This window comes from Leopardus geoffroyi, chromosome B3 (assembly GCF_018350155.1).
Source record: "Leopardus geoffroyi isolate Oge1 chromosome B3, O.geoffroyi_Oge1_pat1.0, whole genome shotgun sequence".
NCBI classification, from domain to species: Eukaryota; Metazoa; Chordata; class Mammalia; order Carnivora; family Felidae; genus Leopardus; species Leopardus geoffroyi.
The window spans coordinates 143,295,155-143,321,513 of record NC_059337.1 but is presented as its reverse complement, the minus strand read 5'-3'; the positions used below and the strand labels follow the sequence as shown (position 1 = coordinate 143,321,513).

At 43.7% G+C, this 26,359-nt stretch overlaps 2 long non-coding RNA genes and 3 other non-coding genes across 17 annotated transcripts in view; all 5 read right to left on the bottom strand.

Moving 5' to 3' along the window:
- Positions 1-1,439: 1,439 nt before the first annotated feature.
- Positions 1,440-21,501, bottom strand: LOC123584327. Of its 2 annotated transcripts, XR_006705348.1 has the most exons (4): positions 20,430-21,501; positions 13,286-16,912; positions 10,276-10,365; positions 1,440-1,584 (listed from the first exon to the last, which is right to left on the bottom strand). It is a non-coding gene; the product is annotated as an uncharacterized LOC123584327 (long non-coding RNA). The 2 variants fall into 2 exon arrangements; XR_006705347.1 differs by having other exon boundaries at positions 10,276-16,912.
- Positions 21,502-21,535: 34 nt separating this feature from the next.
- LOC123584326 overlaps positions 21,536-26,359 on the bottom strand; it is a 28,843-nt gene continuing 24,019 nt past the window's right edge. For all 12 annotated transcript variants that reach the window (XR_006705335.1, XR_006705340.1, XR_006705337.1 and 9 more), the window contains 4 exons: positions 25,495-25,579; positions 24,510-24,594; positions 23,526-23,611; positions 21,536-22,742 (listed from right to left, as the gene is read on the bottom strand). This is a non-coding gene — a long non-coding RNA (uncharacterized LOC123584326). The remainder of the gene's footprint in view (positions 22,743-23,525; positions 23,612-24,509; positions 24,595-25,494; positions 25,580-26,359) is intronic.
- Positions 23,110-23,185, bottom strand: LOC123584643. Its single transcript, XR_006705597.1, has one exon. It is a non-coding gene; the product is annotated as a small nucleolar RNA SNORD113/SNORD114 family (small nucleolar RNA).
- Positions 24,079-24,153, bottom strand: LOC123584647. Its single transcript, XR_006705600.1, has one exon. It is a non-coding gene; the product is annotated as a small nucleolar RNA SNORD113/SNORD114 family (small nucleolar RNA).
- Positions 25,108-25,179, bottom strand: LOC123584648. Its single transcript, XR_006705601.1, has one exon. It is a non-coding gene; the product is annotated as a small nucleolar RNA SNORD113/SNORD114 family (small nucleolar RNA).

The window sequence follows — 26,359 nt, the reverse complement described above, 5'->3', positions numbered from 1 at the left end:
AAGTCTTGAAACCCGGTGCAGAGCATGTCAGCCCCCTGCTCACAACCCCGTTGCTGAAGACCAAAGCCCTTAGAAGGGCGCTCAAGGCTTCCGCCTAGACCCCCACCCTTTTCCTGCTCCCCGAGTCCTGACCTCCACCTCGGCCAACTCAGCCCTAGGCGTGCCCCGACCCTCCGCAGCACCCCGCCTGTGTCCCTCTTCCAGCACCAGCCCGTCCTCCATGTGAGCAGCAGAGAAGTAAACGCTCCTGAGGTGCTGGAACTGTGAATATAAAACATCGTCTCTTCCCCCCCTGCAGCCTCTAGCTGAGCAGGGGAGACCCGCATTGATATAATTATCGCAGGACATTAATTCCAAAATTAAAAGAGGCCAAAGTGTTGTGAAGGAGCTGGGAACATTTAGGAAGAAGATCCAACCCAGGCGGGGTGGGGGCGGGGGGAGCCCTTCAAAAGATGAAGGACGGGAAAAGAAAACAGGAAGAGAGGGGACAGGAGTGGAAATGCAGGGTGGAGGGAGGAGGACTGGGTGGAGAAGGGTCCAGGTGGAGCACGGACCAGACAGGGGAAGCATGGTCTGGATGGAGCGTGGTAACCAAACGAGCAGGCCTGCGAATGGGGCACAGAGAGCCAGAAACGTGCCAGAAATAAGGCTGAGGAGCTAGGCGGAGGCTGGATCGTTCAGAGGCTTATAATGAAGGTTAAAGATTGCAGATTTTATACTCAGGCACAGGAAAGCCATCATTAGCTGATAAAAGATGGGAGCTTCGTGCTTTTTCTATGATACCTCTTGCTGATATGAAAAGACAGTGCTTTAGGGGCAAGAGCGGGAGAGGGAGAGAGTACAGGAGTTCAAAATCGAGAGCTGCACCCTGGGCAGGGTAGGGGTCATGGATGTGGGGAGGGGGGCACGCTTGAGAACAGTCAGGAAGAAGGACGCGAGAGATTCGGTGATGCCCTGAATGCAGGTGAGGAATAGTGAGCCGTAAGAAAAGGTCAGAAAGAACCCGTGCAGAGGTCTGGCATGGCAAGTAGGCGAGAAGGGCGCCAAGTCTGAAGCGCCAGCGAGAAGTCTGAGCCATCAGCTGGAGGCCCCTGGTGAGCCTCATGAAAGCTCCCCCAGTGGAACAGTAGAGGCAGAAGCCAGATGAAAGTGAGATACACAGAAAGCACCAAGAGGGTAGCACGTAGAGGGAGGAGGCAGCTTCCTGGGATTTTTTAAAGACTGAAGGCACTACAGCATGCTAAGACCCAACGGGAAGGGCCCGGGAGAGGGGAGAGGCCGGCCATGACAGTGGAAGGCTCCAGAGGAGATGGGGAAGGCGGGGTGGAGCCCGTGCTCAGGTGGCGGCGTGCCATGGGCCAGCGGCAGGTGGCTTCCCCCACCGGTCATCAGGTAAAGAGAAGCAACGGGGCAAGGCTAATGGAGGGACGCTGTGGGGAGTTCCTTTTGATGGCTTTTATTTTCTCTGTGTCCATGATTGGAGAGGACGCCACTCATGTCTCCTCTTGGAATGGGAACTCCTCTGGGCAGGAAGGGGTCACACTGGCCTCTGCTTTGAATCCCCAGTGACCAGAACCAGACATTCTGTAGAACGAATAGTAAGAATAGCGAGGAATGAAGGGATGAGCAGCTCCAAACGGCAGGGATGAACTCTGAAAGCATCCTTGCCCTCCTGGGGCTCTAGAGAAGCAGACATGCTCACCCTCCCCACCCAGTTCCCCCAAAAGATGGCCGGCGGCTCCCAGACCCCAGTCAACGCCCCACTCGCCGCCTGTCCATTGGCTGGGCCCTTCTCTCAATTGTTGCCCGTGCGTGCCTTCCTTGATCCCCCTCCAAGGTTCACTCATGCGCTTGTCTGCTCCTCAGCTGCTCTCCCACGCACCAATGGTCCACACATCCTTGCAGACACTCGGCCACGAGCACACCCATGGCATCGCCCCGTGTGGAGGCCAAGGCTGCCCTGACTCGGTGGTCCCGCCTCTCCAGAGCTCACCGGCTCAGGGGGAAAGAGACGGTCACTTGACCCACGTGTTGACAGGAGATTACGGCAGTGCGCAAAGTGCTAGGGTTTCAGGCTTACACAATCCATAGCCCGGAAACAGCAAGGAGCTTCAGCTCCTGCAGAAGGGGCCAGGCCCAGAGAAAGCAAAGAGAGGCGACTCTCTCCTCCCAAAGACTGGGGCACACAGCGTGGGGAGGCAAACAGGAGACAGTGATGAGACCCCTCAGACCTCATCATCAGAAGCATATGAACAGGAGGAGTGGGGGAAAAAAAAAAAACCAGATACACACTCACCTTAATAATTACACAAAGTCAGAGAAGGCTCTTTCTTTTTTTTTTTTTTACCGTGGACAAATACAGATGTAAGTATGGTTTAAAAAAAAACAACAACCCTGAAATGTAAACACTAACACACTTGGAAACTGGTTGCGTGCTCTAGGAATCACCAGAGAACATTTTTAAATGCAAACTGTGATCTCTACAGTAAAAGATGTCAGGAAAGCAAGGACGACACCTATGAGACAAGCATTAGTGCAATTATTTTAAGTCCAAACAAGACAATCAAAAAAGTAAAATGTCAGTGGGTTACATACACCGTAAAAAGGAGGTTTCTCGAGTCAAGGCAAAGCCTCAAATCCAAAGTATCTGTCGACTACGTGAGACACGCTTGAAATAATTAACTCAAAAAAGTTCAAATCCAAGGAACGGGCACAGGTAAACAGGAAGGCCTCTACGATCATGCATTTGGTTTTCAGGAAGCCCACGCCATCATGCACTGACATCTCAAAACGCACAAAATTCATACAACAGCTGACTGCCATCAATCAACGGCACCCCCACCGTTGCGTATACAGAAAGTTGTTCGATCCGTGCAATTGCCTAAATTATCTCATTGCAGAGGCTTTCACGGGGTGTTCCGAGGTGCCCTTGGGGTCCCCCCATGCCTCTGTTGCAATGATACCCATGGCTCGAGGTCACCCCCCCAGCTCCAAATAGGGCAGCACTGATTCGATCCATTTTACTTATTGGGCTTCTGGGTAATATTTGGTCTGAATAAAGGGTGTGGCTGCATGGGAGAAGCAGTATTTAATGACACTTTGCTCTTTTTTCTTTGTAAAAATAAATGAAAAATGGAAAAATAAAGTTGCTGATACCCATTGTAAGAGCATAGATCTCATATATACTTAAGAAATTAAGACAAAGATGGAAATCATCAGGCAGACCCAATGGGGCCCATCTCTAGCCCCAGGAATTGAATTTAAGGCAGTCAACTATGTGTTTGAAAAGAGCAAAATTAAAGAACATCCGTGGAATGCTAGAAATTGCCTGGAAACATACAGAATATTGAGCTCTTGAGGAGCAGAATACTTGGGAACATGACAGTCTCTGGTTCAACTTCCAAACACTTTGCCTTGAATACAGACTTCTAGAAACACTCACGTGGGAGAGTAGGGCTGCCTAACTCCGGAACACAAATGAAAATAAAGCAGAGGTGCCTCTGCAATGTCCAGTACTCAAGAGTGAAATCATTAAATAGGTCGATAAAAGCCACCTCTCAGAGGTGGAAGGTACAATCCACAGCAATGATAGAACATTCACAGACATTTACATTAGGAATAAAATAGCATCCCAGGGAAATGAGGGAAACAGAGAGAGATAGTTTCCAGCGCCCTTTCAGTTATAAAGACATCAATTGGGCAAAAAAGTAAATGATACACATACCCCAAATTCAGAGGCAAGCAACATCATCTTTAACAGGAAATAAGAAATAAAAGGTGCTTACTTCAGTAATATTAAGTTACACTGTCCCCAAAGCTCTGGCCAACGTAATAACGCAAATAGATAAATGTTACAAAGTATTGGAATGAGATTAAGTTATGTTTACCGATTACTTCTTTCTTTACTAAGAAAATCCAAAAGAATCAACAGAAAACCTAGTAAAACTGAATGTCTTTACATCAGAATCGATATCCTATAAACAAGATGTACACCTTACTTTTGAAGGTCCATGAAATGTTTACAGAATTGATTATATAAGGCACAAAGAACACATCCATAATTTCTCCAAAGTAGAATCTACATATCCGTATTCTCCAAGCCACAATGAAATATAACCACAATTGAGTAAAACAACATAAGCAACAACACTCAAGCCAAATCAATTAGAAATTGATTTTAAAATAAGCTCTACTTTGCACATTTAATTCAGATAATTATTTCCCCTAAGAACAAGAAGAAATGAAAAGCATATTTACAAATATTTTTTAAATGTTTTAAAAACTACATATTAAAACTTGTGCAGTCAAAGTCACAAGCAGAGGCAAATTCATACCATGAAATGTTTTCATTATTTAAGAAGAATAACATAAGGAATATTTGGACAGATCCACAAAACAAACTTCAGGAAAAGCAGAAGGAAGGAATCAATAAAGATAAAGGCAGATATTATTGAATTTGAGCACACACACACACACACACAGTTTAATTGATAAATTATTCCAAAAACAGATTCTTTGAAAAACTTCTAAAGCAGACACTCCTCAAGATCATCTAATAAAAAAGAGATAAAGTACACATACACAAAATTAAGAATGACAAAAGTGATATAATCATAGAAACAGATTGGAATGTTATAAAAATACTATTTATGGACTCTATGCTAAGAAGCTTTTAAATCTCAAAAAAAAAAATCTATTATTTTCCAGGATTAATAATAGGTCTTGAAAAATCATTGAGCACTCGCTATGTGCCAGACAAGGTGCAAGTTACTTTATCTCTTTAATCCTCACAGTGGCACTCTTAGCTACAGGCTCTCATTTTAATTATTTAACAACTGAGGAAACCAAGAATTAGGAAGGAGACATAGTTTTCCCAAGGTCACAAGGGAAATGACAGAGTAAGAGTTTGAACCCAAGTTGTCCGATTCCAGTACTTCCACATTTAAATGCTGAGCTACATCAGAAAAAGAAGCAAATATTCTACAGATGCAAAAAAAATCATAAGAATCCAATGAATACAGAAGAAATATGAAAAGTTGCCAAAGAATTATCCCAGGAGAGTTACATGGGTGAGTTCTTTCAAGCGTTCATGGAATAGATCATTCAAATGATGTATATATGGTACAGAATACAGAAAAAAAATGAAATGTTCCCTAATTCAGTTTACAAAGCCAACATAACTTGGATACCAAAAGCAACAAAAAATAAATTTGAAAAGGCCTAAGTGAAATCCTAGCAAAACAATCACGTGGTAAATTAAAAGAACAATACTCTATAACAAGGTAGAATTTGATCCAAAAAATGTTTCAAAGTTATGAAACATTATTATAATTCATTTCATCAACAAGTCAACAGACAAAACAACACAAACATCTCTACATATTAATCAAAAAAGCATTTTTCTAAATCCATTCCTGATTTTAAGGTCATATGAACTAAAAATAAATATCTCATTAACATTATAAAAAAACATATACCTCAAAAAATTATTTGTTATCATACTTGACAGTGAACCAGAAACAAGATAAAGATTTCTATTTTCCACAATTTAATGTTTTGGAAGATCTAGCCAATGCTATCAGACAATCAAGAGAAATAGAAGAGAGGAAAAACTGAAAAAAAAAAAAAAGGCAAAATATATATTCTATAGAAATGCAGGACTTGTTACCTAGAAGTTCCAAAACATTCAAATAAAAACTTGTAGGAAAAAAATGAAAGAATTCAAGTAGACAGCCAATAACAATAAATATGCAATCTCTTTCCTACATGCTAGTAGTAACCAGTTTAGAAAATAGAAAGGAACAAATTCACAATAGAAATATGTAAGCAATATTTACTTTCTTAAAATGAACTTAAGGATGAATTGTGAATTTGTCAAATTTGACAAATTGTGAATATATATATAAAATATACATATATAATATATATATAATATATATTATATATATTATATATATTATATATATATTACGGTGAAAGATTATACAAAGCCAAGTATCAAAAAATATCAGTTCTCTTTAATTTTCAATTTAATAAAATTCCACAGAACATCTATATCTTTAACTTCCTGACATCACCAAAATTCATCCAGAAAAATAAACAAATGAGACCAATGAAGAAAATATTGCAATATGAGAATGAAAGACTATTACTAACAAATAATAACACATATTACAACAATAGTGTATTAAAACAAAGCAATACTAGTATAAGAATAAACAGATTAATTGAATCATAGAAAGCCACAGCAAGAAACAAAAACTATGAAAGTATCTAGCATGTGGTACACGTGGAAAAAGAACATATAGTTATCTCTCACAATAAACAAATGATTAAAGATTCAAATATAAAAGATGAAATCATAAAAGAACTAGAAAAAAAATAAAAATGCCTAGATAAGCTCAGGGTGGGAAAGGTTTTTCCATGGAAAAACAAAGTATGAGGAGAAATCAGAGATAGATTTTTTAGAACATTTTTAAAAATGTTTGAAATTAAAAAATGAAAAGCCCCCTGAGTAAAATGGGATGGCAAATGAAAAAGTCAGGTGGGGGACATTGAAAATACGTGATAGAAAAAGTTACTGTTCTTATTAAAAATGTCTTATGAGATTAAAAAAATCAAAGAGGAACACACCAACAGGGAAAAATGGGTAAATGGCTTTCAGTTCAATACAGTGAATTCAATACAGATGTTCACCTGCCTGCCCCCTTGAAACTGCACTAAATGAGGGCGAAGAGATTTTCATTCTGAGGTAAGCACACAAGGACACAGACAAGACAAGAGTGAAAACTGATCCGGAACTGGGAAAACCGAATCTTAGGCTGACTGTAAGGAAGGCTGAAATAAAGGCTGATGTATTCCATGGAACCCACAAAAGTCTCAGGCCTTCACAGCACCAGGTGCCTCAATGTGGCAGGAAAATCTGAGCCTAACTAGGATGAATTGGCTGAAAGTCTGTTTAAGAAGACATCCCCCCAAATCCTCACCAAGACTTCAGAGCCTTCCCTGATCTTGAGAAAAGACTGAAAAGGTATTGCACAGAGAAAGTAAAGCAGAGGTGACTGATACAGAAACAGCAGGCACAGCTGAGAGTAAAAGCTCTAAATTAAAAAGGGGAAGAAAGCAAAATGTTACCAGCCGGATGCTGAGAACCACTCGCCTCTGCCATTTTCCTCCTCGAGCCTCTCAGAGAAGTGGCAGCCTGACATACTCTAGGCCAGAAACTAAAAGACCTTTGGAGCATCTGAGCAGTCCAAACGAAAAAAGGTTTTAAAATGCTAAACATGGGGTTACCCAATAGAAACACCAACTTGCTCACTCTACAGTAAAGCCCACAGCTACAAATCCCAACCGGATCATCAGTTTGAATGCCAAGAGCTTTCAAACAGCTCATTAGTGTATTTGTGTGTGTGTGTGTGTGTGTGTGTACCTATACATATATCTGTAGAGTTGAAGAAAGCATATAACATGGAAGTCAGAGACACATACAACTGGATGGGAAAAAAAAGTTTGGAGACTGTAGGAAAAAGAAAATTTCAGAAAAAATATCCTTAATATCATCAGGGATATCAAACGTTATCAGGACTACCAAAGCAATCGCATCCATGAAACAAAATTTTATAATATTTAGAGTATAATAAAAAAATCTTGAAAATAAGAGATTGCAGCAATGAAAATAGGCTAAAAATAAAGACAGAAATTTCTTGGAGAACAAAGAAATTAAAGTTTGAAAATCAGAGAAAAAAATTTGGGAATATTAGAGAACCAGTCAGAGATCCAACATGCAAAAAATAAAAGTTCTAGAAAAACAGATGGAAGGAAATTATCTAAGGATTGTTTAAAAAAAAACTGTCTACAACAGATTTCAGATCAAAAGGGCCTCGCACAATGGATGAATATAGATCCACATCAAGATGTGTATACATGACATTTAAAACACTAGAACACAATAGGAAAATCCTGCACATTCCAGAAAGGGAGAAAAAAAGATCACACACAAGGGATGAGGAATCACAAAGGTTTCAGGCCTCTCAGCAACAGCACTAGAAGTTAGAAGACAATTATTTATGCTTTCAAAATCTGTGGGGAAGAAAGATGACCAACCAGAATTCTATACCCAGCCAAACTATCCATGTCAATTGTGAACTAGACATTCTCCTTTTCAGATGTGGAAAGTCTTCAAAAATATAGCTCCCATGAGCCCTTTCTGAGATAACTGCTAGAGGGTGCACTCTAGCAGCACAGAGAGTAAACAAAAAAAGATAACCCAGGATTTATGAAATCAGAGATCCAACCAAGAAGATAGGATCAGGGGAATCCCTGGGAAGAGAATGAGGGTAGATGAGGACAGGAATCCCAAAGATCAACCAATCCAAAACAGAAGAGACAAGAAGGCTCCAGGAAGAGATTTCTTCAAAAAGATAAAACGCATTTTAAAAATTGTTTGAGTGGGGTTGAATGTATTGAGAGGCTGAGAATACATCTGTGATAAATTCATTAAAAACTAAACAAAAAATACAAACAAACAAAACCCAGATAATTATTAATTCCAAAGAAAACAAAAAGTTGTGAAGAAGGGGTAAATAATCATAATGCTGCTGTTCAGCTCCTAAGAATGTTTACATGGTTATAATAATGTAAACACTGAATCCTGACCAAACCAAAAACTATGAACCAAATATATATTAAGAGAGTGGGGTGGGGCACAGAGGTATGCTTGTGGATGGGAAGGCCAAGGACATATGCTTGATGGTTGAAAAATCAAGATAACGCTCAAGCTTAAAAAAAAAAAAAGATTGAGAAGTAGAAAAATAAGAATGTTACTTAGAAACATGGATGTAAATGTCAAGAGAATGAGTTAAAAGAGTCAACAGCCATTGGTTCTGTGGAGCAGGACATGGGGTGGAGTAGGGAGACCGGAGGGCGGGTGGGCACTGATACCTGTACAACAGGCTTCTAGAACTACCTGATTCTTAAATGAAGCATGTGCAGGACTTCAACAAAAATTAAACCAAGGGAAAGGCAGAATGCAAGGAACCTGAACCGGCAATTCAAGTACTCAGACCCAATAAAGATACGGGGGCAATGCTGTGATCCCAGGTAATAAAATCGACAATAACAAATTTGTGTGTAACAAATTGGCCAGTATCAAAACCTTGATAATCCCCATAGAAAAAGTCACTTGTTAAACTAATTCTGAGATCGTAAATTGGCACAAAGTTTAAGGAGGGCAATGTGGCCATCGAATGCTTGCACCTTCTGAGATGACCGCTCCGCTTTTAGAATGAACTTCAGGGAATACATCAGGTATGTACGTGGGATGAACAAAGGTGCTCACCCCAATTTACACAATCCAGCTTTTAAAATTATCTAGACATCTGACAAGAGAGCAGCTATTACATCGGGCTTGAGGTAGCAGTTCTTAGGATACTACATAACCGCTAAAAAATCACAAGCTAGAAAATTACTTAATGGCAGGAGAAGATATTCAGGATATACAGTTAGGTGAAAAAATTAGGATGACGATAAGGAGCCCAGTTAAAAACATACATGCATAACGTATGTGTACAAAAACGTGCGTGCGCACACACGCACACACGTTTATGCAATTTATGTTCATCTTTGAGCGGCTGGGATGAGGGGGTGTCCCATGTTTCATTTTATTTGTTTTGAGTATTTCACAAGCTTTTACAATAAACATGTATTTCGTTTTCAATGAGGAGAAAAACACTAGTTTTTGGAATCGTTCAGTACAATAAATTTCAGTTATTAGCTTAGTGTCTTTTATGGGAAAAACTCGCACGGCTCCCCTTGCTTATTGCAATTTCCATCACAGTAATGAGTTAACAAGATGCAATTCCATGCATAATTTTTAAAAGACTCATTGCTGCCAGGAGGGTGAAGGTAAAACTCAAGTCCCAACTCAAGCTGCCAAAAAGGACTCTGGTGCCCAGTCAGCTGTGAAGTGAGCACGGTCCCTACTGCTTGGATAGGACCGGGGACGAGGGAGAGCTGTCTGGGGCCAAGCCTCCTTGCGTGCACTCTCCCTAGGGTTGCCATGGGCAACTTCCATGTGGCTCATCCGGCCAGCCTGCCCTCCACGCAGAGAAGCAGCTCTGGGTGGGTAGTGCATGCACTCGGGGCCCTCTGAGGCCCTGCGTACATGTTCCAGCCATCTTTGATCACCTACAGTCTTTGTATTATCTAGACCGTGTGTGGCCCTTAGTCACAGGCACATATGCCTTTTAAAGGGCAACCAAAAAAAGCACAACTCACCCAGTGAAGCAGGGGCTCCCCGCATCAGAAGCGTCCTCGGGAAAACTCGTGCTCAGGAAACCACACCTCCACGGCTCCATGCAGAATGACCTACGAAGACAAGAGGGCCAAGTCACAAGACCAAATCCAGCCTGCGTGAGCGTGTCTGACTCCCATGGGTCCCTCGCAGACACTCCCTGGGGAGCACTCTGAGAATGGCAAGGCCAGCACGGGGTACGTGGAGCTGGAAGGAGCCAGCGGCTGCCCTCCGGATACTCAGAATTCCACGGGAAGTGGCCAGCCATGGAGTCGCACATGGGAGTTCCAAGCGGCAGGTCCCGAGCCCCTCCAGGTGGGGAGACCCTCCCACAGTGACAGAGCTGAAGGGAAGGGTGAACTGGCATCACAAGAAACTCAGGCTGGAGCAGGGTGGAGGAGAGTGAGGAGGGGGACGAGGAGCACCGGGCGTCTTGGGCCTGGCCTAGCGGGTCAGTGCTTTCAGACTTCGGGAGTTACTGCAGCCCTTAAATACTAAATATTTCATTAAATACTTACATACTAAGTAATACACTATCATCCTCTGTACCCCTGGGACTAAACTGATTACAGTCTTGATTCCATGACACCAGTGACTGAAGATCCATGAATGGCTCTTCTATTATCGTTATTCAGCCTTTGAAGGATTTAATGCCCATCCATAAACCCTGCCTAGCTCCAACCCAGAGCCAGACACTAAGTGACTTATCCGCCCCCCCTCCCCCACCACGCTGGGTGGACGCTCCTAGAGCCCCATGGTCATGCAACGGCCCCGCCAGCCCTGACCTCACAGGCTGAGACCCACCCCTGACTACGTCTGGATTTGGAGCCCTGCTTGGGCCATTCCCAGCCACTCTCCCTGCTGGGACAGAAATGGGCTGGTCTCAAGGACAGATGGACACCCTCCCAAACTGAGGTTCTCCCTGAGATCACAGCAGAGGGCAAGCGGGCACCCAGAGGGCTCTGGGGAAGGGGGCAAGCGCAGGTGGGCCGGGGGTGGCCCTGCACCCACCCCGTCCCCTAGCCGGTCAGGCCAGGCCAGGAGTCAGCTCTGGGCTTTGCAGCCCGGACGTTCTGAGTATTTTGAAACGTGCTGTTTGCAACAATTGTCAGGAGCAGGAAGGGAGTTTTCCAGATGCTTCCTTGCAGGGCTTTTACAAAATGTCACAGAATTGGTAGACTTAGCCATAAAAGTTTGTTACGTTCTTTAGTCTTGATGAGCAAACCACAGACATGTGCTGCCACACCCTCAGGGCCCAAGCCCCTTCGCACGAAGAACGGGGCCAGCAGCCTCCCAGATGGGAATGACAGACATCCGGACTCTGTGCTCAGGGCATCTCTCTGCTGCACCCCTCCGTCCTGTGCATCCCAGGGAGGAATCCAGTGTGACAGCTGCTGCAGGGGTATGGGACACGCCCCGGACTTGGGCACTGAGCGGCGGTCACTGTTCTCATCTGAGCCTCTACAGGACCTCTGCAGCACCGGGGGTCTCAGTGAGATGCAAATGGAACAGCACCTATCAACTCGAGCCAGTGGTGGGGGAGAGGGGAGACCTTAAGAGAGGAGCGGCCCCCCAGGGGGCTATGCAGAGGCAGGCTGGGGGGCCCTGTAGGGCCCCTCTCCCTCCCTTCTTTCTCCAATAGCTGCCCAGCGCTTTCTAGCTCACAAAACCCCTTTCCTTTGTGCCCCGCTGCACCCCAGAGAATGGCCACCCTGCATCGAGGCCTCAGCCTCTGGCCAACGCCAGCCCCTCCCATCCACCACTCTGCCTCGGTTCTTCTTCCCAGTAGGGATCCAAGCCTGCACAGGGTGCAGTCCCTGAGAAGGGGTGTGCTGGCGCAGAAACCAGGAGACCCACAAAGTGAAGGACTCAGGCCAGAGGGTCCCGGGCCGCTCGAAGGAAATGCTACCCACCTTGGGTGACCCCCCACACTTCAAGTATGGCTTTCCCAAGGCCGAGGAGCGCCCACCAGCTGCATAAACAGCCAAACCGAGGAATGTGGGCCCACGACTCACCAGGGTACTAAATATTTGGAGAGGGGACCTGTGGAGCCATGGGATGGGGGGCGCGGGCGGGAGGAGGGACAGGGCAAAGGGTATGTATAGAGAGGACTGACAAGAACAGGCAGGGCAGGGGCCCAGAGTCGCAGGGAAGCAGCAAGTGACCCCAGGGGCGCAGGGGATTGGACGAGTAGCCCTTTTAGAAGTCTGAACTCTGGCCCGGGGGGGCTCCCCAGAGAACCCCACGGAGGGGGCCCATCAGAAAATGAGGCCAGAATCCCTGCAGTGCCTGGGGACAGTGGAGGGGAGGGGCCAGCTGAGGAAAGAGAAGCCACGGCAGGGACACATGTGCCCAGGCCTGCCCTTGTCCCCTCTGGGCAGCTGCCAGCAGCCCCTGCTGGCGGGGGTCACCAGCTCCTGCTGTCCCCGGGAACATCTGCCGGGGACAGGGTCAGGCCCCTGCCAAGCTGGCAGGACTGTCTTTTATTTTATCCTGCTGATCTGAGGGAAAAGAAAATATAACAAGTCAGCCCCAAAGAGACCAGTGAAGATCAAGGGCCTGGAGGACAGAGGGAAGGGGGGCTGGGACCCGAGTCCAAGGGAGAGCTATCCCTTCCTTCCCCACGACAGGCAAAATGGGAACGGCAGAGAGCCCTGCCATCATCTTTCTCCCGTGGTTACAGATGGGGACACTGAGGCTGGGCAGCCGTTGGCTCCAACTCGAGTCTCAGAAGTAGGGAAGAGGGAAACGTCACCCTTCCTGAAGGTCCTCGGTGGCTGCTGAGGCCCAGAGAACACAGAGGGGGTGCTGGCGGAAGGGGAGCGGGCAGCGCCCACAGGTTTGGGGGCGCGGAGGAGGCCAGCCACTCTGAAGCCCAGCTCCAGTGGCAGCTCCTGTGGCTCCCTGCTGGGTCTGCCTGCCAGGCCACGTGCGGCACACCCGCCGGGCACAGCCCGCAGCAAGATTTCTGCAGGATAAACGAATGAAACTCACTTCCCTCTCACAGATGAGGAGCCCAAAGCCTGGAAGGTTCTGGTGACTTCGAGACACACACTGCTCTTTCCTGGCAACAAAAAAAAAAAGATAAAAAGTCAAAAGAGAATGAGAGACCACGAATCTCCCTGTCCAAGGGACCAGTCCAGGGCCTGGGTTCGCTCTCAGCTCAGCGGGGACGGCGGGACAGAGAGCGGACTGCTCTCTGGGGCTATGTGTTCCTCCGCCCCCCAAGATCCATCCTGCCACACCTGTGACCCTGGGGCACGAGCCTCAGCCACCACTCCGGGAGACGGGAGCCCACTCAGGAGAAGCCTGGGAGGAGTCTGAAACATGGAGTCACGCACGGCTGCCCTCCCCAGGCCTCAGTTTCCTTGTCGCCACAATGAGGAATCAGTGTCACCCGTCTCTGGATGAAACAGGGAAACATTCGGCCGTGCCTGGCGACGACAGGCATAATGCAATGTTATTACTCTTTCTCCCCAGGCTCCGGGGGCGCCCCCCAGGGGAAGGGCGAGCCCTAAGCTGGGCCCGCCCCTAAGCATGCAGCCCCAGCTAGTGCTACACGCTTGTCCTATCCATGTCGGGATGAAGTCAGACTCCACGCTGGCTCCGGGAGGGTCTGAGGCCTCCGCACAGAGCTTGGAGGAAGGCTGATGGGGGTGATCGAGCTCACTCCAGTTTCACAGACAAGCAAAACCGAACCGCACAATTCTGCCTTGCAAAACCATCAGCCTGCTCAGTGACAGCTGAAGGTTTGTTTTCAATCTCTGCTTCCCTTCTTTGCGAGGAGGCCCCAGCGACCCCCACCAACCAGACTCAGCTCTGGCCAGTGGCCACAGGGTTTCAAATTTTGAAACGGGTCTTTTGCAAAATGTTCAGTTTCAAGCCCTGGTCTGATTGCCCACATCCTGTCCAAACTTCCTGGGGGAGTGAGATTTATTTAAGAAGGAATAAAATCCCCATGTTCATGTCCTTGAGTGAAAACACGCTCCGTCCCAGGCAATTTCAAGGATTAAGGTTACATATCTCCTAATGAGTCGCAGGCGAAAAGGAAAATGGAATTGGCTGGAGGAGGGGTACAGGCCTCAGTCATGAGGAGGTGTTACTTCCCAGTGCCAAGGACCCCGGTTCTCTTCCGGGGACAGGATCTGCCCCCCAGAATGACCTCCCAGTCATTCTTCTGTGTGTTCATTCAGTGTCTCATTCAACCAGCTTTCTGATGGATGGACCCACCACTCTGCACAGGTTCTATGGGGGTGGGGGGTGGTCCGAGACACCCCAGACCGAGCACAACCGGGCTGGAAAGCCAGACACCTAAATCAAGCACAGGAGACGTTTCTGAATGGAGGTCAAGTTCATGGTCATGCAACAGTTCCAAATGTGGGGTGCCTCAACCCACCAGGGGGAGGCAGGCTGCCCAGCTATTGAGCAGTGAGGACAGGGTCAGAACAGGAGCATGTGTAAAGGCACAGAGACGCAGACACAGAGTCTGGGAGGGTCTGCCGGGTGACACATAGGGCCCGGCCAAGGTGGGAGCCAGGGCAAGAGGCCAAGTCACAAAGACCGCGAGTGAGAAGCAAGGAGCTTGCGCTTCCCCCTGGGGCTTCCGAAACTCACAAAAGGGCTTTAGAGAGCATGGGACTCTTTCTCATGCATTCTAGAAAAATCTAGAAAGATTGTGTTGACTGCAGCACGGAGAACAAACTGAAGGAAGGGCGAAAAGTCCAATCCAGAGGCTGACCCAGGCCAACATGAGGGAAGTCTGGACTTTTGTGGTGCCGGGCACGAGAGAGGTAGCCTCCTGGGTTCTCTGGAGACAGAGGAAGGGGCAGAACCAAAGCTGGAGGCCGAGGGAGGGTGGCATCGGTGAAGGCGACCGGAACAAGGCGTGTGGACTGCAAGGTTCGCTGCAGAACATCACAGTGATGCTACCCCCACGGTGGTTTCTCGGGCAGCCGTTTGAAGACACTCAGAATGGAATGTGGTGGAGGGAGACAAGGTCAACCCATGTTCCAGTGTACCCTCAGTTTGTCATCTGGCAGTACATCGAGAAGAACCACCTGGAAGTTGACGGGGTGGCTCAAACCCTGAGCCTCAGCAGAGCCTTCCTTAACAAGCTCGCGGCCCGAGTGACTGCAATGTTTGGCTGGTCGCCTCTGCCCAGGTAATAACCAAAGGGCCGCTGCACAAACCCCAAAGTCCACCCACCCCTCTTTCCTCCAACGATGTCCGAGGACCTGCCCGCAGGGACCCGCAGCCATCTGCCAGCTCAGACCGTGGCCATGGCCTTGTCCTTCCAGAGTGTCCCCCCCAAAGCAGAGGGGGCTTGTCATAAGGGCCAGACCAGCCCAGGTGGCAGGTCAGCAAAGCCCACGGCACCCGGGCTTCATAGAGCTCGTCACGAGGATGATTAAGTAATTCCACAGTGAAAATTTGTTCGAAATCTATCTCCCACTCAAGACTTGAAGTTCCATGAGGGCAGAGATAGGATATGGCCTGCCTCTTGCTGCTTATACCCAACCTCTGGTGCCTAGAAAGAGCCCAATCTTTTTCTGAATAAATGAAAGAATGGACGAGTAGTTCACCAAACATTCACCGAAGCCTAGACCTTCTGGTGGGTTACCTGACGCCAAGGAGTTCATTCCCTTTGGGAGAAACCAGTTGGTCATAACTAACACCATAACAAGGGCTCTGTCGGGGGTGTGGAGGATGGATACGTGAGCACGACAGGACGAATCTGGACCACGGGAGCTGAGGAGCCAGGAAGGAAGACAAGGGGCTATGTGAGTGCAAGGCAGGTGACAGGTGTGTTGGGCATGGCACAAAGCTGAGCAACCATGGAAAGCACAGATTAGAATCAACTAGAAGCTGTTGAACGCTATGAGGTCCAAGCACCTCATTTACCCAGCAATCCTGGGGAACGTGAGAACCTAAGTCCCACGTCCTGCGTCCATACACTTTCCAGTCACACATTAGATTCTAGACGAAGGCCACTGATGCTCATCCTGCCGCCCGCCCTCAGCATTCAGGGGGCCCGGAGGGGCTGGAGGTTGCCCAGATGGAAGACAGCCAACCCAGAAGACTCAAAATTAGGGTCCCAGATGTCCACTATTAAGAAGGAGACGGGGGTCTACCTGATTTGGTCCGAAGTAGAAAGGCCAATGATTTGAGCTGAAATCCAGTCTTCAGGAAGGAGAAGGCTATATTCCAAGCCAAATGACCGTTACATCACCAAGTCCAAAGGAAGGACATGAAACCAGGAGTGAGAGATGGAATCCAGGGTCAGGAACAGGCAAGACAGGAGAGGAGGGGGAGTGGTCAGTGTCAGCCATAGAGTGGGTATAAAATTAAAACACATAATTGCAGGAGGGAGGAATGATGCAATACAGGGAGGGGGCAGTGGAGGGGGGGCGGTCTTGGGCAAATACCCACAGAGGGCAAAGATGTTGCCAACTTACTTTTCTCATCATCTGTCCCTGGCAGAACGGCATGTTATGCTGTCTTAAAGGTGCATAGTCTCGACCCATCCCATCCAAACTGGCATTGTTCTAGAACTTCGTCGAACTCGCCATTCTTCTTGGACAGGGGAATCTGCGTATTACGTGGGTGTCATTTGGGAACTTTCTAAAGAAGTGCAATTGAAACCATCAGTTACAGCTACTTCGGGTAAGTTTCGAAGCATTTATTCCCTCCCAGGTCCCACAGTATGGGCCTTCTAACACGCTCTTGCTAGACAAGGTTAATTCCCGTAACAATTGTTATCTTCGTGGAAGACGGAGCTGAGGCTCGAGGTCCAGAGGCCCTTCACGTCTAACCCACAACAACCACAAGAGGAACTGGGTTTCTTTGCAAAGGCAAAGAGCAGGCCCACTTGCTGGAGGCATAAAAACAAGACCAGGTTATTTTTGACCTCCTGTCTTGGCAGAGGCAAGGGCAACTTTCGGGAAGACCCAGGGCTTCCACTCCACCATGCCAAGCCAACGTTGCCCAAGGATGGGCCAGTGTCCAGGGCAGTCAGAACTGCCAGTATCCTGTCTGTCTGGCACCGAACACTAGAAGCTGACCTCAAGGGAGAATCCGGACCTGCGTCGGAGAACGCCGCAGGCCATCTGACACAGCACACCTCCCCGCGGGACGGTTCCCAGACCGTTCTGAGAAGGGCCAGCCTGGTTCCACAAAAGCACATGTATTTTTAGTTATTCATTAATTTGTTCGGCAATAATTGACTGGGCGCCTCCCAGGCTCGGGGCTGGGCAGGCGCTGGGATGCCGAGTGGAATCTGACCTGGTTCCTGGCTCTCGCAGGGCACATGGGCTTAGCGATAACACGTAAACAAATACCCATGATAGAGTAGAATGGGTGCTCCGGTGGAGCTATTTACAAAGTGGCGTGAGGTTGGGGTGTGGCTAGCTCTCTCCTGAGTGGTCAGGGAAGGGATCCCAGCGTGACTTCATTCACTCATTGCCTCACACACGGATCACTGACTCACTCACCCATTTACTGACCCATTTGTTTATTCGCTCATTCATTCAGAGCAGTTCAGCTGTTCTTGGACTGCACTCCCATTCATTGACTCGTTTACTCACTCACTAATTCGTTATTTTATTCACTCACTCTACTATATGCATCCCTCCATCCACTGGCTTATTCGTCTGCTCATTAGCTTGTCTCATTCATGGACTTATTTATCTATTAATTCGTTAAATTCTCCCACTTTTTCCTTCTTTCATCAATTTGTTCATGTCTTCACTCACTCAGTTTTTGGCTTCTTAATCAATTAATGCATTTGGCTCCCCATTCACTCAGTGACTCGCTGGTTCATTCATTCCCTCATCACGAATTAACTTTCAATTCTCATTGAAACTCAATTCGCAAACTCATTCAGGGACTCACTTACCTATTCTTTCGTCTATTTGTGCACCCATCTTTCACTTGTTGACTCCTTGAGCTACTAGTCTTTCATTCATTCACCCACTGACTTATTTATTCATCACTCATTCTCCTTTGGACATTCTTCCTTACACATCATCTCATCCACTCATTGATTCGATAATTACTTCATCATACATGTACGCACGTATGCATTTGGTTAAGTGGACGTGTCAACTCATTGTCAATTTGTTAACGCGTGTGCATACTCAACATTTTCATCAATATGTTTTCCTTTGTTTACTCAAAGACTCCTTCATTCACTAACTCACTGCTGCATCCAGTCATTCACCATTTATGCAATTTGTCATTCCACAAAGGTCTATTACTCGTGCTCTGTGAGCTCGGCATAATGGGCAGTGCAGAGGACAAGGGGGTTATGACCCCTAACTTCACGGAGCTTACAGCCTGGCGAGATTTTCATTGGCTCAAGCGTCATCTCCTTTGTAAAGCATCTGATACTTAAGATTGAGCCAAGGGCCCACCTTCTGTGCTTCTGGAAAGTCCTTGCCCATTATATTGAATTGTTGCATTTATAAGTTGGTCTCTACTTAGTCCCAAAATGTTACGTGAGAGCTGGAACTAGACTGGATTCAGATACAAATGCCATGACCAACACACAGACTCACATGGATTTGGGTCAAGGTTGAGCTGAAATTAATACCTCATGAGTTATTTTAGCACTGTCTTAGACACTAAGTGCCAAAACATTCTAGAATAGGGAATTCTTGGGGCGCCTGGGTGGCTCAGTCGGTTAGGTGTCCGACTTCGGCTCAGGTCATGATCTCATGGTTTGTGGGTTCGAACCCCGAGTCAGGCTCTGTGCTGACAGCTCCGAGCCTGGAGCCTGCTTTGGATTCCGTGTCTCCCTCTCTCTCTGCCCCTCCACACCTCGTTCTCTGTCTCTCTCTCAAAAATAAACAAGTGTTAAAAAAATTTTTTTAATAGAATAGAAATTCCCGCCACCACCTCCACATATATGAGGTGATAAGTATTTGTGAGATAGAGAAAAGAAATGATCTAGGGAAGTAGAAAAAATATCTCAATTATTTCAGTACAACAGGCAGAGTTAGTACCATATACTACATGCTACTAAAACAAAGATAAAAAAGGTAAATGCTTTATTTCATAAATGTCAGTGGTGCAAAACTGCAATGACCTTAATCCTTCTTTCAAATCACATTTTCATCACTGGTCCAGGATTCTGCCTCCTTCAATTCAGATTTTCAAACACCAATTTACTAAACGACTACAGCCGCCAAAACAATAACACTAACATCCAGGGACCCACCAAAGTACAAGAATGAAAACAATGAATATTTTAACAACTGTATCTGTCCTCATTATACACAGAGGGGAAGATTAAATCTTTGCCATTACATAGGTCTCAGAGAAGCAAAATGGGGTTGATCCTAATTCTAGTTTCATAACATTTTAGCATTGGGACACGCTTTGCCACTCTAATTTTCTTTACATATGGATTTTTCCTTGTTTATTAATTTAGTCAGTTACTCCTTCTCAAAGGAAAAGTCAACAGCACAGAATTTATTTCCAACCAAGAGGGGGAATTTTTTACAAGTAAGTTTCTCTATGTGCTCCTAAAGCAGAGTGCTGAAATAACCGACCCAAGTGAAAAAAATCTTTGTGTTGGGAATCCTCACATCATTCGTCAAGAGTGACCATTGTAATTTCACTAGCATATTTACATTTAATTTGCTTAATTATGGGTTATTTTAATACAATACAATACAATACAATACAATAAATAAAATGAAATAAAATAAATGAAATGAAATGAAATGAAAATTAAATTAAATTAAATTAAATTAAATAAATAAAATTAAATAAAATAAATAAAATGAAATGAAATAAAATAAAATAAAAATAAAATAAAATAAAATAAACAAGGAAAACACAATCAATCCAAGGACAAGACCTTTGACTATGACTAGAATGTGTCTATAATCTTCTTAAGCTGAGAGGGAGCAATCTATTTTTTGAATGGAAATCTGTTTTTGTTTTTGTTTTTTTATTTTTGCAAAACGAATAAAGCACGACCTTGTCAGAACAAATTCTTATCATCAGTCCATACAAGGTCTTCTTTGATTTTATGTTATGGTTGCATGAAGCCATTTATTCTTTTGAAAATAATACGTCATCATCCATGAACAAAATGACCAAGCCAAGAATAAAAACTTAATCTGCTACTTACCCTAATCTATGCTTTCTTTGGCCACATCAGTAACAGTCAGGATCCTCACCATTAAGTGTAATGACAAAAGCAGCCAATGTGAGGCCATTCTCGGCACAAAGCAGATGTAATAAAGAATAAAATATAGTCATCATTGGTTCATTCTTGGCACTCACTCATTCAGTTAGCCATTTCTTTAATTTCAACTTTTTTTTTCCTTCACGAAACAAACACATAGAAACCCACTGCAAATAGACAGCAGAACATCGACTCATAAACTCCCTCTACCTAGCGGCTTCTTACACAAAGTGGTAACAACCTTACTCTATGTTTTTTTTTTCTTACTTGACCAAAGTATTTCAGAACTGAATACAGAATATTTCCCATTTTATAACATATCCTCTAAATTGGTCCATGTTTTGACCTAATTTTCTTTACCTTTGAGTATATTTGCTTATTGATACATTCATTTATTCACTAATAACATAAAGTCAAATCCATGAACCTTTCTCAACTAGATTCTTGACCTTTCCTGAGACCACTCCCCAAAAGTCCTACACTAGTTCGCTTTGTGAGTGGTGGACCTCAGTGGTTCAAAAAATGATTGATCATAATTTTTATTCAGAGGCATTCCATTCACATCATTGGTGCAGGTGCAATCCTTCAGCATTTAATTTTTAGAGATTACACTGAACCATTGTTAGGTGTTACAGAGGCCAACCATGAACCCACCATCCTGCTCAACAACCAGAATATCGACTCTCGAAATGAGTATCAGCCTAGACCTTTATCAAGAGGGAAATGTTTAAATCATCAGTGGGACTAACTAAATAAAAAAAATCAGTGGAACAAACATAAAATGAGACTTGGAGTTTTGAAATGAATGAAAAAAGCAAAGTTCTTTACTTGTCCTTCATTTGCGCTAATTTGGATTAATTATCCAAACTGTGGTTCATAACATATTCACACTACTGGCCTACGCACGACTTTCTAGAAGTTATTTACATTTATTTTGGGCCGCCTGGGTGGCTCAGTTGGTTAAGCGTCCGACTCTTGATATTCTGCTCAGGTCATGATCTCACGGTTTGTGAGTTCAAACCCCATGTCCTGTCAGTGCAGAGCCTGTTTGGGATTCTGTCTCTCTGACTCTCTCTCTCTCTCTCACTCTCTCTCTCTCTCAAAATAAATAAGTAAACTAAAAAAAGAAAAGGAACTAGGAGTGGCAGGCAGTTTACTCTGGGTCCCATACCTTCAGAGCTAAAAGATTAGAACTCCTTTTTTAAAAGGATGTGTTGTGCTAAATCAGATATATCATGAACCTTGGTTTGTGACACAATCTCATCGCTGTCCTCATGTGGCTTTCTTTGATTATATTCCATACTATTTATTTATTTATTTATTTATTTATTTATTTACATCCATGTTAGTTAGCGGATAGGGCAATAATGATTTCAGGAGTAAATTCCAGCGATCATCCCCTACATATAACACCCAGGGCTCATCCCCACAAGTTATATTCCATACTTTTCAATCACGCAGACAACTCTGAATACCCTATACAGACAACCCCCGCTGTTTGTATAGACAAAAACAAGAATTTGGAGTATTACTCACATTGAACCATCAAGGTCCTGATCATTACAGAATGATTATCGGCTTAAGTGTATCCATTCCGTAAAGTAGAAAGTAGATGGAAAAAAAGGGGGAAATGAATATGAACTATTTTATTTTTTAAGTTTTTATTTCAATTCCGATTAATTAACATACAGTGTAATCTTAGTTTCAGGTGTACAATGTATTGATTCAACACCTTCCATACAGGGGTCCAGACATGTATCATTTGTCATCCTTGACTCGTACACCACCAGGCACCATCAATGGCCCAAGCTTGTGAACCTTTATATTTTGTCTATTGACTTATTCCTTCTATTCCCTTATATTTTGTCTATTGACTTATTCATTAATTCACTACTTACTCATGAAGAAATATACATGAATCCAAAAAACCCAGAATAAGAGCCTCAATATCCCTAATAGCTATCTATGGAATCATTTCCCACAGACGTTAGATCTGTTTCTGAAATCGGTCTCTGTGTTTCACATATGGACATCTCAACATAATGTTTTGTACCAGTCCCATGTTTATTACTGGGTCATGTTTGGCCTTTGATTCTATTTCCTACTTCTTAAAAATGCATTGACCACTCTTAAAAATTGCCCAAACCAAGACAAAAAGTTCGACTGTTACTCACACACAAGGGTCTCCGTTCTCCAAAGACACCACTGAGTTCGGGGCCATGACAGAATGCCAAAATTGGGATGGCCGTGCCCATTCTGAGGAGTATAAGAGCAAGTAGAAAATCAAGTTTGAGATCTTCTATCCATTGGTCCTTTGTATTCTGCTTTCATTCCCTCAGGCATTTCATATTTACTCATTTACGGTGTTTTTGCTTACTTGTCTCTTTATTATCAATTCCAGACTATATTAATAGTATTGCTTTCCTTACTACGTCTTCTCATACTTTGGAATACGCCTCAGTCTTTCATGGTTAATCATTTAAACATCTTGATTGAGCCCTCCATTGATTCTTTTATATTGATATAATCATAATCCATGAGCCATAAAATTAGAAGCAAAAGATTCTTACGTATCTCTCACATAGTATAGAATAGTATAAACTAGATTTCTGTTGTATTAGTGTTGGACCTCAGAGTTCCAGACATGGAATAGTCATCATCCATGACTCATACCGCCACCAGTAGTCATCATTGATCCAGACTTGGCCCTCATTGTAATTTGTGTCTACATGCATTTTATTAATTCATCAAGCCACTAATAATAATAAATACCTGAAGTCATAAAATATGACAGTACGATCCTTAAATATCTGTCTATAGAATCATTACTCACGGAAATACATCTCTTTCATTGGTTTATTTCAGTGTTGCATATAAGGATTAACCAAAACAATGCTTCATATCAATCCCCTATTTATAACGGGGTCATGGTTAATCTTCCAAAATTATACTTCGTATTTTTAAAATGATACAGTGAATGCCTGAATGCTTTAAAAAAAAAAGACTGAAACCAAGACAACAACCTTGACTATGACTTACATTGATCTCCATGCTCTTAATGCAGAGATGTAACTATGGAGTTCATGGCCGTGGAAGATGCTTACATCAGCTTGAGGGTATTCATTCTAAGGAGTGCAGAGCAGGGGCGGTAATAAAATAGGTTGAGACGTTATCTGCATTGGTTCTTGAATTTTTATTTAGCCAATCATTTGGGCAGTCATTTGGGATAACATTTCACCTTCACTTAAGTAAACAATATCAGTCTTGTCACTGACACAGAACACTGACTATCAGTAACACCACCCGTACCATCCTTAAAATGTAACACCCTTATGCCATTTATTTCCTAGTGAATATCAGTGTTTTGAATATATATCAACAATATTTCTTGCCTTACCATACATTTTTTATAACTGGATAATGCTTAACCTTATTCATCTGTATACATTTTTTATGTGTTTTCTTTTGGTCCAGTTATAATAATAGTTTGAAAATGCATGAACACAAAGATCAAGACAAAATCCTTGCATACTCCTGACATCTGTTTATAGAATTATTTCAAAAAGAGAAAATGGACCATATTTCTTTAGTGTTGGACCTCAGAGTTCCAGACACGTAATATTCATGGTATATGACTCATATGCCACTGGTCGTCATCATTGATCCAAGATTAGCCCACGTCCTCTTCTTTCATTTCTACAATAATTATTGATTAACTCATTAACTCACTAATTGTACTTTTAAACACCATGACTCACAAAACACTGAGAAAGAGCTCTAGTATCCTTAATCTGTATACAGAATCATTCTCATATATCAGTATATGTCTTTCATTAATATCTTCAGTTTTTCATATACGCATCCATCGATATAATGCTTCCCATCTATCCTGGGTTTATCACTAGGCTACAGGTGGCCTTATCTGATTTTATTTCCAACTTTGTTACACAGTGAACACTCTTAAACAAACAAACAAACAAACAAACAAAAAACCCAAACCAAGACAAGAACTTTATTACTCACACTGGTCTCTATGCTCCTAATAAATAGATGCAAGCAGGAGCTCAGGACCATGGAAGATGCTTACATCAGTTCAAGCGAGTCCATTCTGAGGAGTACAGATCAGAACAGGTGATACAAAAATTATACCTTCTCTCCATTGATGCTTGCTTTTCATCTTTAGTTCAGACGGTCATTTAATTCAAAGTGTATTTCTTTCATTTTCTCTTAAGAAACCACTTTTGAGCTCGCCACAGACCCAGAACATAAACATTGTCTATAACTTATACTGTCTATATTATCCCTAACCCAAGAGGTAACAGTCATAGGCACCTCATTTCTCATTGGACTCCAGGGTTTTCAAGATATATTAATAAGCATTTCTTGTTTGATCACGTATTTTTATAATTAGACACTGCTTCACTTCATTTATCTTTCTTTACTTCTTTCTTTCTTTCTCTCTTTTTTTCTTTCAACTCACTTATCCAATTAAAATAATGGAATGAAAAACCATGAGCACAGAGACCCCCCCCCCCCGCCAAAAAAAAAAATCTTTGTGTATTCCTGACATCTGCGTGTAGAATCCTTTTCAACAAAAGGAATGGACTAGATTTCTCTTCTATTGGACCTCAGAGTTCCAGACACGTATTCATCACATATGACTCATACGCCACCAGTGGTCATCATCGATCCGTTATTGCCCCTCTGTTTCTTCATTTATTTCTATTTATTCACTAGTCACTACTTCACTAATAATAGTTTCTAATCATTCCGATTCACAAAAACCCAAGAAGAGTTTTTACGTCCCAACTCTGTATAGAAAATCATTCTTACATCAATCTCTTTCAGTAATTAACCTCAGTTTTATGTACGTGCAATAATCAATATAAGGCACCACCTCAATATCACACTTATGACTACTCTACAGTCTACTATACAGTTTTCTTAATAATATGGTGACTACTCTTAAACAAACCACCCAAACCAAGAAACTTTGACTATTACTCACACTGGTCTCCATGCTCCTAACACACATATGCAACCATAGAGCTCGTGACCATGAAAGATGTTAAATCAGCTCAGGTGTGTCCATTCTAAGGAGTACAGAGCAGAACAGGTGATTAGTTAACAACAAAAGAACAAAAAACAAAACAGATCTTATCTCTACTGACCCTTGAGTTCTGCATTTCAGAATACATAAATGTAATGAGATACATAAATGTATCTCATTGATACATTTATTAACTTTTCATAAATATGTTTTTTCTTTTAACAAGAGGAATCATCTCTACCTTGGATATGATCGAGAACAAGAAAACTGACTCCTACTAAACAGTGTCTACATGATCTTTTTTTTTAGATTATTTTTTATGTTTATTTATTTCCGAGACAGAGAGAGACAAAGCATGAGTGGGGGAGGGGCAGAGAAAGAGGGAGATACAGAATCCGAAGCAGGCTCCAGGCTCTGAGCTGTCAGCACAGGGCCCGACACGGGGCTCGAACTCACAAACCGTGAGATCACGACTGGAACGGAAGTCGGTTACTCAACCGACTGAGCCACGCAGGCGCCCCAACATGATCTTAAATGAGAGACAACGTTCTTAGTCCATTTATTTCTTTATGAACATCGGTGTTTTCAATTTTTATTAATAATATTTTTTGCCTCATTACATATGTGTATAATGGAAAATCACTTCATCCTCTTCTTTACTTATATATTTATATTTGTTTAATGGTTCTATCATTGATTCATTAGTAATAGTAAATCGAAATTTGTGAATCTAAAATAAGAACCTGGTATCTGTATATTCTTGACATCTGTCCAATGGATCATTTCAAACAGGAAACAGACTAGGTACACCACCAGTCATCAT